The following is a 12,069-nucleotide window of genomic DNA, read 5'->3' as shown; positions in this document are numbered from 1 at the left end:
AAAAAGAAATAAAAGGTATCCGAATTGGCCATGAAGAAGTCAAACTCTCTCTCTTTGCAGATGACATGATTCTTTATATGGAAAACCCAAAAGACTCCACCCCCAAACTACTAGAACTCATACAGCAATTCAGCAACGTGGCTGGATACAAAGTCAATGTACAGAAATCTGTGGCTTTCTTATAAACTAACAATGAAAAAACAGAAATGGAAATTAGAGAATCGATTCCATTTACTATAGCACCAACAACCATAAGATACCTGGGAATAAACCTAACCAAAGAGGTAAAGGATCTGTACTGGAGAAACTACAGAACACTCATGAAAGAAATTGAAGAAGACATAAAAAGATGGAGACCATTCCATGCTCTTGGATTGGAAAAATAAACATTGTTAAAATGTCTATACTGCCTAGAGCAATCTATACTTTCAATGCCATTCCAATCAAAATTCCACCGGTATTCTTCAAAGAGCTGGAGCAAATAATCCTAAAATTTGTATGGAATCAGAAGAGACCCCGAAATGCTATGGAAATTTTGAAAAACAAAAATAAAACTGGGGGCATCAAGTTACCTGATTTCAAGCTTTACTACAAAGCTGTGATCACCAAGACAGCATGGTACTGGCATAAAAACATACACATAGACCAGTGGAACAGAGTAGAGAGCCCAGATATGAACCCTCAATTCTATGGTCAAATAATCTTCGAATAAACAGGAAAAAATATACAGTGGAAAAAAGACAGTCTCTTCAATAAATGGTGCTGGGAAAACTGGACAGCTATATGTAGAAGAATGAAACTCGACCATTCTCTTACACCGTACTCAAAGATCAACTCAAAATGGATAAAAGACCTCAACGTGAGACAGGAATCCATCAGAATCCTAGAGGAGAACAGAGGCAGTAATCTCTTTGATATAGCCACAGCAACTTCTTTCAAGATATGTCTCCAAAGCAAAGGAAACAAAAATGAAAATAAACTTTTGGGACGTCATCAAAATCAAAAGCTTCTGCACAGCAAAGGAAACAGTCAAGAAAACAAAAAGGCAACCCATGGAATAGGAGAAGATATTTGCAAATGACAGTACAGAAAAAAGTTTAATATCCAGGATCTATAATGAACTCCTCAAACTTAACACACACAAAACATACAATCATATCAAAAAATGGGCAGAAGATATGGACAGACAGTTCTCCAATAAAGACATACAAATGGCTATCAGACACATGAAAAAATGTTCATCATCACTAGCCATCACGGAGATTCAAATTAAAAGTACATTGAGATATCACCTTATACCACTTAGAATGGACAAAATTAGCAAGACAGGAAACAACATGTGTTGGACGGGATGTGGAGAAAGGGGAACCCTCTTATACTGTTGGTGGGAATGCAAGTTGTTGCAGCCTCTTTTGAGAACAGTGTGGAGATTCCTTAAGAAATTAAAAATAGAGCTTCCCTATGACCCTGCCATTGCACTCCTGGGTATTTACCCCAAAGATACAGATGTAGTGAAAAGAAGGGCCATCTGTACCCCAATGTTTATAGCAGCAATGGCCATGGTCGCCAAACTATGGAAAGAACCAAGATGCCCTTTAACGGATGAATGGGTAAGGAAGATGTGGTCCATATACACTATGGAGTATTATGCCTCCTTCAGAAAGGACAAATACCCAACTTCTGTAGCAACATGGACGGGACTGGAGGACATTATGCTGAGTGAAATAAGTTAAGCAGAGAGAGTCAGTTACCATATGGTTTCACTTATTTGTGGAGCATAACAAAAAGCATGGAGACATGGGCAGTTAGAGAGAAGGGGGTTAGGGTAAATTGGAATGGGAGGTGAATCATGAGAGACTATGGACTCTGAAAAACAATCTGAGGGGTTTGAAGTGGCGGGGGGGGGGGTTGGAGGTTGGGGTACCAGGTGGTGGGTATTAGAGAGGGCACGGATTGCATGGAGCACTGGGTGTGGTGAAAAAATAATGATACTGTTATGTTGAAAATAAATAAATTAAAAAAAAAAAGAATCACATGCGCTAATGCATGAGCCAGCCAGGTGCCTGAAGATGTTGCAGATTCTTTTCTTTTCTTTTCTTTTCTTTTTTTTTCTTTCAGCATAACAGTATTCATTGCTTTTGCACCACATCCAGTGCTCCATGCAATCCGTGCCCTCTGTAATACCCACCACCTGGTTCCCCCAACCTCCCACCCCCTGACCCTTCAAAAGCCTCAGATTGTTTTTCAGAGTCCATAGTCTCTCATGGTTCACCTCCCCTTCCAATTTCCCTCAACTCACTTCTCTCTAACTCCCATTGTCCTCCATGTTCTTTATTATGCTCCACAGAAAAGTGAAGCCATATAATTGACTCTCTCTGCTTGACTTATTTCACTCAGCATAATTTCTTCCAGTCCCGTCCATGTTGCTACAAAAGTTGGGTATTCATCCTTTCTGATGGAGGCATAATACTCCATAGTGTATATGGACATCTTCCTTATCCATTCATCCACTGAAAGTCATCTTGGTTTTTTCTACAGTTTGGCGACCGTGGCCATTGCTGCTATAATCATTGGGATACAGATGGCCCTTCTTTTCACATCTGTATCTTTGGGGTAAATACCAAGGAGTACAATGGCAGGGGCATAGGGAATCTCTACTTGTAATTTCTTGAGGAATCTCCACACTGTTCTCCAAAGAGGCTGCATCAACTTGCATTCCCATTAACAGTGGAAGAGGGTTCCCCTTTCTCCACATCCTCTTCAACACAGGTTGTTTCCTGTCTTGCTAATTTTGGCCATTCTAACTGGTGTAAGGTCGTATCTCTTTGTGGTTTTAATTTGAATCTCCCTGATGGCTAGTGATGATGAACATTTTTTCATGTGTCTGAGAGCCATTTGTATGTCTTCCTTGGAGAAGTATCAGTTCATATCTTCTACCCATTTTTTTAAATATGATTGTCTGTTTTGTCTGTGTTGAGTTTGAGGAGATCTTTATAGATCCTGGATATCAACCTTTTTTCTGTACTGTCATTTGCAAATATCTTCTCTCATTCCATGGGTTTTTTTGTTTTGTTGACTGTTTCCTATGCTGTGCAGAAGTTTTGATCTTCATGAAGTCCCAAATATTCATCTTTCCTTTTGTTTCCTTTGCCTTTGGAGACATATCTTGAAAGAAGTCGCTGTGGCTGATATCAAAGAGTTTACTGTCTATGTTCTCCTCTAGGATTCTGATGCATTCCTGTCTCACATTGAGGTTTTTTATCCATTTTGAGTTTTTTTTTTTTTTTTTTTTTTTGTGTACGGTGTAAGAGAATGGTCAAGTGTCATTCTTCTACATATAGCTGTCCAGTTTTCCCAGCACCATTTATTGAAGAGACTTTTTTCCACAGTATATTTTTTCCTGTTTTGTCAAAGATTATTTAACCATAGAGTTGACAGTTCATATCTGGGCTCTCTACTCTCATCCACTGGTTTATGTGTCTGTTTATATGTCAGTACCATGCTGTCTTGGTGATCACAGCTTTGTAGTAAAGCTTGAAATCAGGTAACGTGATGACCCCAGTTTTTTTTTTTTTATATTTTATTTTATTTTATTTTATTTTATTTTATTTTATTTTATTTTATTTTATTTTATTTTATTATTTTATTTTATTTTAACATTTCCTTAGCGATTCGGGGTCTCTTCTGATTCCATACAAATCTTAGGATTATTTGCTCCAGCTCTTTGAAAAATACTGGTGGAATTTTTATCGGAATGGCATTAAAAGTATAGATTGCTCGAGGTCGTATAGACATTTTAACAATGTTTATTCTTCCAATCCAAGCATGGAGTAGTCTTCCATCTTTTTGTGTCTTCAATTTCTTTCATGAGTGTTCTGTAGTTCCTCGAGTGCAGATCCTTTACATCTTTGGTTAGGTTTATTCCCAGGTATCTTATCGTTCTTGGTGCTATAGTAAATAGAATCGATTCTCTAATTTCCCTTTCTGTATTTTCATTGATAGTGTATTAGAAAACCACTGATTTCTGTACATTGTCTTTGTATCCTGCCACGTTGCTGAATTGTTGCATGAGTTCTAGTAGTTTGGGGGTGGAGTCTTTTGGGTTTTCCATATAAAGAATCATGTCATCTGCGAAGAGAGAGAGTTTGACTTCTTCATTGCCAATTTGGATACCTTTGATTTCTCTTTTTTTTTTCTGATTGCTGTTGCTAGGACTTCTAATACTATGTTGAATAAGAGTGGTGAGAGTGGGCATCCTTGTCTTGTTCCTGATCTCAACGGGAAGGCTGAAAGCTTTTTCCCGTTGAGGATGATGTTTGCTGTGGGTCTTTCATAGATAAATTTGATGAAATTCGGGAATGTTCCCTCTATCCATATACTTTGAAGCATTTTAATCAGGAACGGATGCTGGATTTTGTCAAATGCTTTTTCTGCATCAATTGGGAGGACCATGTGTTTCTTCTTTCTTCTCTTATTAATCTGTTCTACCACACTGATTGATTTGCGAATGTTGAACCATCCTTGTAAGCCAGGGATGAATCCCACCTGGTCATGGTGGATAATCTTTTTAATGTGCTGTTGGATCCTACTAGCTAGGATCTTGTTGAGAATCTTAGCATCCATATTTATCAGTGATATTGGTCTGAAATTCTCCTTTTTATAGGGTCTTTACCTGGTTTGGGGATCAGGGTAATGCTGGCTTCATAGAAAGAGTCTGGAAGTTTTCCTTTTGCCTCAATTTTTTGAAATAGCTTCAGGAGAATAGTTGAACATTTGGTAGAATTTCCCAGGGAATCCATCAGGTCCTGGGCTCTTGTTTTTTGGGAGGTTTTTGATCACCGCTTCAATCTCATTACTAAATATTGGTCCATTCAGGTTGTCAATTTCTTCCTCATTCAATTTTAGGAGTTTATAGTTTTCCAGAAATGCATCCATTTCATCTAGGCTGCTTAGCTTATTGGCATATAACTGTTGATAATAACTTCTGATGAATGTTTCTACTTCCTTGGTGTCAGTTGTGATCTCTCCCTTTTCATTCATAATTTTATGATTTTGAGCTTTCTCTCTTTTCTTTTGGATTAGTGTGGCCAATGGTTTATGGATCTATTGATTCTTTCAAAAAACCAGCTTCTAGTTTCATTGATACGTTCTACTGTATCTCTGGTTTCTACCTCATCGATCTCAGCTCTAATCTTGATGATTTCCCTTCTTATGTGTGAGTTGGTTTGATTTGTTGTTGATTTTCCAGTTCTTTAACGTGTAGAGACTGCTGGTGTGTTCCGGATTTTTCAATTGTTTTGAGAGATGCTTGGATGGATATGTATTTCCCCCTTAGCACCGCTTTTGCTGTATCCCATAGGTTTTGGATCAAAGTGTCTTCATTGTCATTGGTTTCCATGAATTGTTTCAGTTCTTCCTTGGTCTCCTGGTTGAACCAAGCATTCTTTAGCAAGGTAGTCTTTAGCTTCCAGGTGTTGGACTTCCTTCGGAACTTTTCCTTGTGATTGAGCTCAGTTTCAAACCATGGTGATCTGAGAATGTGCAGGGCATAATCTCATTCTTTGTGACCCAGTATGTGGTCTATTCTGGAGAACAATCCATGTACACTTGAGAAGAATGAGTATTCTGTTGTTTTAGGATGGAATGTTCTGTATATATCTATGAGGTCCATCCGGTCCAATGTGTCACTCAATGCTCTTGTTTCTTTATTGATTTTCTGCTTTGATGATTTGTCTACTTCTGAGAGAGGCATTTTTAGATCTCTTATGATTAGTGTATTCATATCAATATGATTCTTTATCTTGATTAACAGTTTTCTTATGTAATTGGCTGCTCCCATATTGGCAGCATAGATATGTACAATTGTTAGATCATCTTGGTGGATAGTCCCTTTAAGAATGATGTAGTGTCCTTCTGGATCTCTGACTACAGTCTTTAGTTTAAAATCTAATTTATCTGACTGAGAATCGCTACCCAGCCTTCTTTTGAGGCCCATTGGCATGAAAGATGCTTCTTCATCCCTTCACTTTCAGTCTGGGTGTATCTTTAGGTTCAAAATGGGTCTCTTGTAGACAACATATGGACGGGTCCTGTCATTTTATCCAATCTGCAACCCTGTGCCCTTTTATGGGCTCATTTAGGCCATTCACATTGAGTGTGAGTATTGATAGATATGTTTTTATTGACATCATGTTACCTTTGATTGTCTATATATTTCTGTAGATTTCTGTAGATTGTCTCTATATTTCTGTTCAATGCTATTCTTAGGATTTTTACTCTTTTATAGAACCCCCCTTAATATTTCCTGCAGTGTTGGCTTGGTGGTTGCATATTCTTTTAAGCCTTGCTCGTCTTGGAAACTCTTTATCTCTCCATCCCTTTTGAATGTCAGTCTTGCTGGATAAAGTATTCTTGGCTGCATGTTCTTCTCATTTAGTGCCCTGAATATATCTTGCCAGCCCTTTCTGGCTTGCCAGGTCTTTGTGGAAAGGTCTGATTATTCTGATGGCCTTTCCTCTGTATGGAAGGAGCCTCTTTGTCCCACTGGCTTTCAAGAGATTATATGTAAATTATGATTCCTCAATTTGACTATAAGGTGCCTTGATGTTTTTCTGGAATGTATAATCTTGGGTGGAGACCATTCAGCCTCTATTAAATGAACGCTGGTTCCATTCGTGAGATTGGGAAAATTTTCATGAGGAACTTGTTCCACTATATCTTCTAGACTTCAGGTATTCCAATAATTCTGACGTTGGAATGTTTCATGGCATCATTTATTTCCCTGATTCTGTTTTCATGGCTTCTGAGCTGTTTGTTGCAGGCTTCCTCCTGATCCTTTCTCTCTATCTTTTTGTCTTCCAGATCACTAATCCTATCTTCTGTCTCAGTTACCCTAGCTTTGAGAGAATCTAGATTAGATTGGAACTCTTTGAGAGCATTGTGAAGCTCATCCCTGGTAGCTTTCAGTTCTGCCCTAATCAATTCTGTTTGGTCATCCATGGCTTTCTCCAACCTAGTTATTGCCTGGATAATTGGTAGCCTGAATTCTCTTTCCCACATATTGTCTATGTTGATAGCCGTTAGCTCTGTTGCAGAAGGCCCATCCTCTTTATTTTTCTTCTGTTGGGCATTCCTCCTCCTACTCATTTGGTGATAGATGGCTGAACGGATGTAGCTGAATGTATCGACCGTGGTGCAGTCAAGGTGCACCCTGGAACACTTCTGAGCAATCAGGATTCCCCACCCAAACGAGAGAAAAAATAAAAGAAAAAGAAAAAAGGAGAGAGAGAGAGACAGGAAAAAAAGGGAAGATAAAAGAGAAGATTCATTCCAAATGGGCCCCAAGGTAAGATTAATGAAGTATACAAACAAAAACAGGCAAACAAAAAGACTGATAAAAGTATATGACAAGAGAAGTATATGACAAGAGAAAAAAATATATATATATATATATATATTTGCATATATATATGCAAATAAAGGAAGAACCTCCTCAAAAAGAACCCCAAGTGTAAGATTTATATACTATCAGGACAAACACAAAAATACAGAAACACTGGTGAAACACTGGTGAAACACAAAAATACAGAAACACTGGTGAGATTGGAGAGTGGTTATAAATTCTCAGTGTGGGCGAGGAAGGTTGTTTTGATTCTTCCTGGATGTATCTTGATATCTGTGTTAAAGGACTCAACTTTCCTAAGATAAAGGGGGATTAAAAATTGGTTTACATATAGGGGTAGCATTGTTTGGGGAAGGGGGAATACCTTGAAGTTTAACTCTATATGAATATTAGAAAATAAAAATTAAAAAGTATAAACTAGACTAAACTAAACTAAAAATAATTAAAAAATAGAAATGCAAAAGGAAAACAGAGATGCATGTATCAAAAAGTTCAGGTTACAAAGTTATTATGGAATTTGATGTACTGGATATCTCACTGTGATGGTAAATAGGTTAAAAACTTAACTATCTATATCTATACATCTATACATCTATATATCTATATATCTATATATCTCTATCTATCTATCTATCTATCTATCTAATGAACCAGAACAGTGGGAACAAGTTAAAAATAAAAGTTTTCCTATGAAGTAGTGGTGGTTGATATCTTGTAGTCTTTTTTTTTTTTTTTTTTCTTTCCTGGTTGGTTTTCTGGGGGAGGGGCTTGCCATGATGTTCTTTGAGTTAAGTCCTCCAGCCCCCCTCAATGGGGTGAGCTCTGAGGAAACCGGTTTTTTCAGGCTTTTGTTCTCTGGAGGTTTTTATGTTTGTTTACTTATTTTCTCTCAGAAAAGAAGGAAGAACCTCCTTTTTGAGGTTTTTTGAGGTTTAGAGGAAAGCAAACTGCACCCCGACCTCCCTCTCAAAGAGAGCCCTCAGTCTGGTCCCCTGTGGCATTGCAGAGCCCATATAAACTCTCCCTTGGCCTCTGGCAGAGCAGCTTCTGAGGTTGCCTCTTGGTCTTTCCATAGAGAGGCTTATTGGATTGAGTTGCTATTGGAATAAATATACTACTGCTGATTCCACTTTTTAGTGGCCAGATTGTGGATCTTTTGAATTGGAAAAAACTTCTATAATATATTTAAGATTTTTTAGAGACTTCTCATTCTAAGCAATATCTTATTGGTTTTTATGGGAAGATCAATTTGGAAATTCCCTGGATTCAAATCTTCTGCAGGCACTCTCATTGCTAATGGCCATGTAATTGCTGCCTTTTCACAAGCTTTTCTCCTCCCTTCTAAAATTGCCAATGTTCACTGATCAAACCATACACAGAATAAACTGATGGTACATCTTTAGGAAATGGTAGAGCTGACAGCTGCCCAAAACAAAGCTCCAAATGGACCCCCTTATCTCCTCTCCACCCAGTTTCTAATCCAACCTATATCCTTGACTGATACTTTTAGTCACCAGACAAATGCCCCGATTCTGAAAAGGACTCTTGGACACAAAAGGGTGCCAAGCAGTTATCAGATGGATTATATATATATTGAGCCAAAGACTATTCCTATAACCCCTTTTCTTTTAACCTTGCACTTATCTTCCACAAATGAGACATATGTGCAAGTAGGGGATAATTAAAGAGTAAAACAATTGGTTTATCCCTGACACCCACAAAAGTTATAACTGAGTCATTTCCCAGTGCACTACTTATAAATCTCACCAAATATCTGGAAAAAATCAGTATACTCAGGAAGACTTCCTGGGCTCACACTGCCCTTTGCAGACTTCACATGGATTTTATAGACTTGCCCCCAGCCTTGGCTGTTCTCACTGGTTGATCATTGTCTGAATGTCTAGTGGATGGACTGAATGCTATCTGACTGAAAATGCTGATGCCAAAACAGTGGTAAAATATTAATAACTGAAATTATTCCTTATTTTGGCATTCCTTTAGTGATTGAATTATACCAAGGAACTCATTTTACGCAGAAATAAACCACCTGCTTGCAAAAACTCGGAGTACTCATTAAAATCATATACCCCCATATTACCCTCAATAATCAGGGAAAGTGAACTATAAAAATCTTTACATAAAAAGGAATTTAGGAAGGAGTTATCAAGAAACTGGACTTAAATGGCCAAAATCATTGCCCTTGACCCTTATTAATAATACTCCAAATAGGAGGCATGGATTGACCCCTTCTGAAATAGTGTTTAGTTGTCCAATGCTTACTGGCACCTCTAAACTTTTTATTTGGGGACTAAGTGAGCAATTTGATGCTATGACTAACTATATATAAGGACTAACTAGTATACATAAAGCTTATCATCAACAGGAAAAAGAGGCATGATCTCCACCAGTTGATGGGCCCTTTCAACTAGGGACAGGGTCTACATCAGGGTCTTTAGAAGAAAACATCTGACATCTTTCTGGGAAGGGCTCCAAGAGTTGTTGCTGATGACCTACATTGCCACCAGAATAAAAGAGAAATCCTCTGGATTCATGAGAACCATACCAAAGCAGACCAAGATCAATACCTGCAGGACGACTGGAAGATCACCCCCTACCTACAGGTGACCTGAAAACAAAAATTTCCAGGCTCAAGTCCCAGGTTCCAGAAGCAATGGTGTCATGACATAGACAACTTTTCTCAAAATCACAGATCAAGAAACTTCTCTTTTACCTATACTCCCTTTTTAAAACTCCTGTGTATGTGTATATGTGTGTGTGTGTGTGTGTGTGTGTGTGTGTATTCCATATATATTGAATGTATAAATTTATATGTAAATATATACTATATATTATATAAATTTATATGTCATATAAATTACTTATATAATATAAATATATTATATATATAATACCAACAAAATACAATATATATACTTTTCAATGCTTTTTCACCATTTATAGATTATTTGTTGGAAGGCTAACTGAAGAGTGCTTTTCTGTCCTACTTCCCCTCTTTAAGTCTCCACTATAGACTCCTTTCCAACCTGTGTCTTGCTCTTACTAACCCTCTCTTTTTCAATAGACGAGGCACAGACCAAACACTTCTTTATGCCAGCTTACCAAACCCTAGCCACACTTAGTCATAGTCAGTCTGACTATTGGATATGTCAACATCTAGATAATGCAAAAGAACCTGAAGTGGTCTTCATTCCTGCAGATGTGAACACATGGGTGTCTGAACATGGTAGATGGATAGATTGCAAGGTATGGTATCTACAGCCAGAAGAACATCACTCTGCCTTTTTACCTGATGAACTACTTGGATTCCAGAAAATCTGTATGGAAGCTCAAGGACTATCCCTTGTCAGAATAAAGGTAATAACTGAAAAATTTCCCTTTTGCATTGAAAACAGATGTCTGTTTCAATGCAAAGGGACTGAACTTTTCCTGAGAGATACACCAAATCTTCATTGCAACTGAATCCTGTGGTTTGATACTAAAAATATCATCTTTAAACGTAGCAAGGAGATTAAAAATAACTCTATCATTGACATCTGCCAAAGCACCAAGTGTTTTACAGATCAGCCCTGTACAACATAAGGTATCTCAGCTAACCCCCTTGTTAGACTACTGAATTCCAGAGCCGTATTTGAGTCAACCAAATTCTGGACTTACTTGACTAGGTGACAAAACTAAGCTTTATCACTGCTAGAACCAAATTATAGACTTCTTACATCAGTTACATTCACATACTGACATAACCATATGAGAAATGGAGATGTATGAATGTTAATATTATCAAATGTCATGGAGCACTCCACACTTAAAAGTTACAGGTTCCAACCTCACCTTGTCTATAAACCACATTGTTTTTTTTTTTTTTTTTTACTTTATGTGGCAACAAGTTCTACAAAATATTCTTACCTTTGTGGTCAGAATGATGAAGACTTGGATACCTGGCTTCCTATGTCACTAAGTACTCCACCCTAAATGCCAGTTAATTACAAACTTGGGCTTCTTTGTTCATAAAATTATGCTACATAAATGTACCCATCAAGAAATCATAGAATATTGTGTCATATCATAATTCCAACTTCTTTCAGTGTTAAGGGTCTTATTCCCAAATTGGGAGGATTATAAATTAGAAAAAGCAATCTTAAATCTATCTGTGGTGATGGTACAATAATTCAATACTGTAAGGTTTTAAGGGCGAGATAAACACGACACCAGGTGAAGTGGGTGCAAGGCAAGATTTATTAAAGGCACTCTCTGGTGAAGTTTCAGGGCTCAGGAGAAGGGGAGCCAGGAAAGTTGTGCCGGGAGGAGGTGGGCACCCTCAGATGAGGTTCCTTGAAGTCGCACTGGGAGGGAGTTGTCAGGGGTCTTTTATCGGGCCAAGGCAGGGCATGGGCTCACATCCATATATGATAGGGTATTTGGTGATCGGAGGGTCTGGGGTGGAGGGGGTCCTGATACTTCTGTTTCCTGCATAGGTATCAGGTTACCTATGGAGACATGATCTGGGCATACATAATTTTGGCAGGAGAGTCAAGGGTTAAGGAAAGGGGTCGGGGGAGGAGGTTGGAAGATGGCAGCCCCGGGGGCTCATTTCTGTTGTTCCTCCTGCATTCCCAGAGCCTGCCAACCCAACAAATACCACTATGCAA

Source organism: Mustela erminea, chromosome 10 (assembly GCF_009829155.1).
Source record: "Mustela erminea isolate mMusErm1 chromosome 10, mMusErm1.Pri, whole genome shotgun sequence".
Taxonomy (NCBI): Eukaryota; Metazoa; Chordata; class Mammalia; order Carnivora; family Mustelidae; genus Mustela; species Mustela erminea.
Note: the sequence above shows the minus strand (reverse complement) of the source record.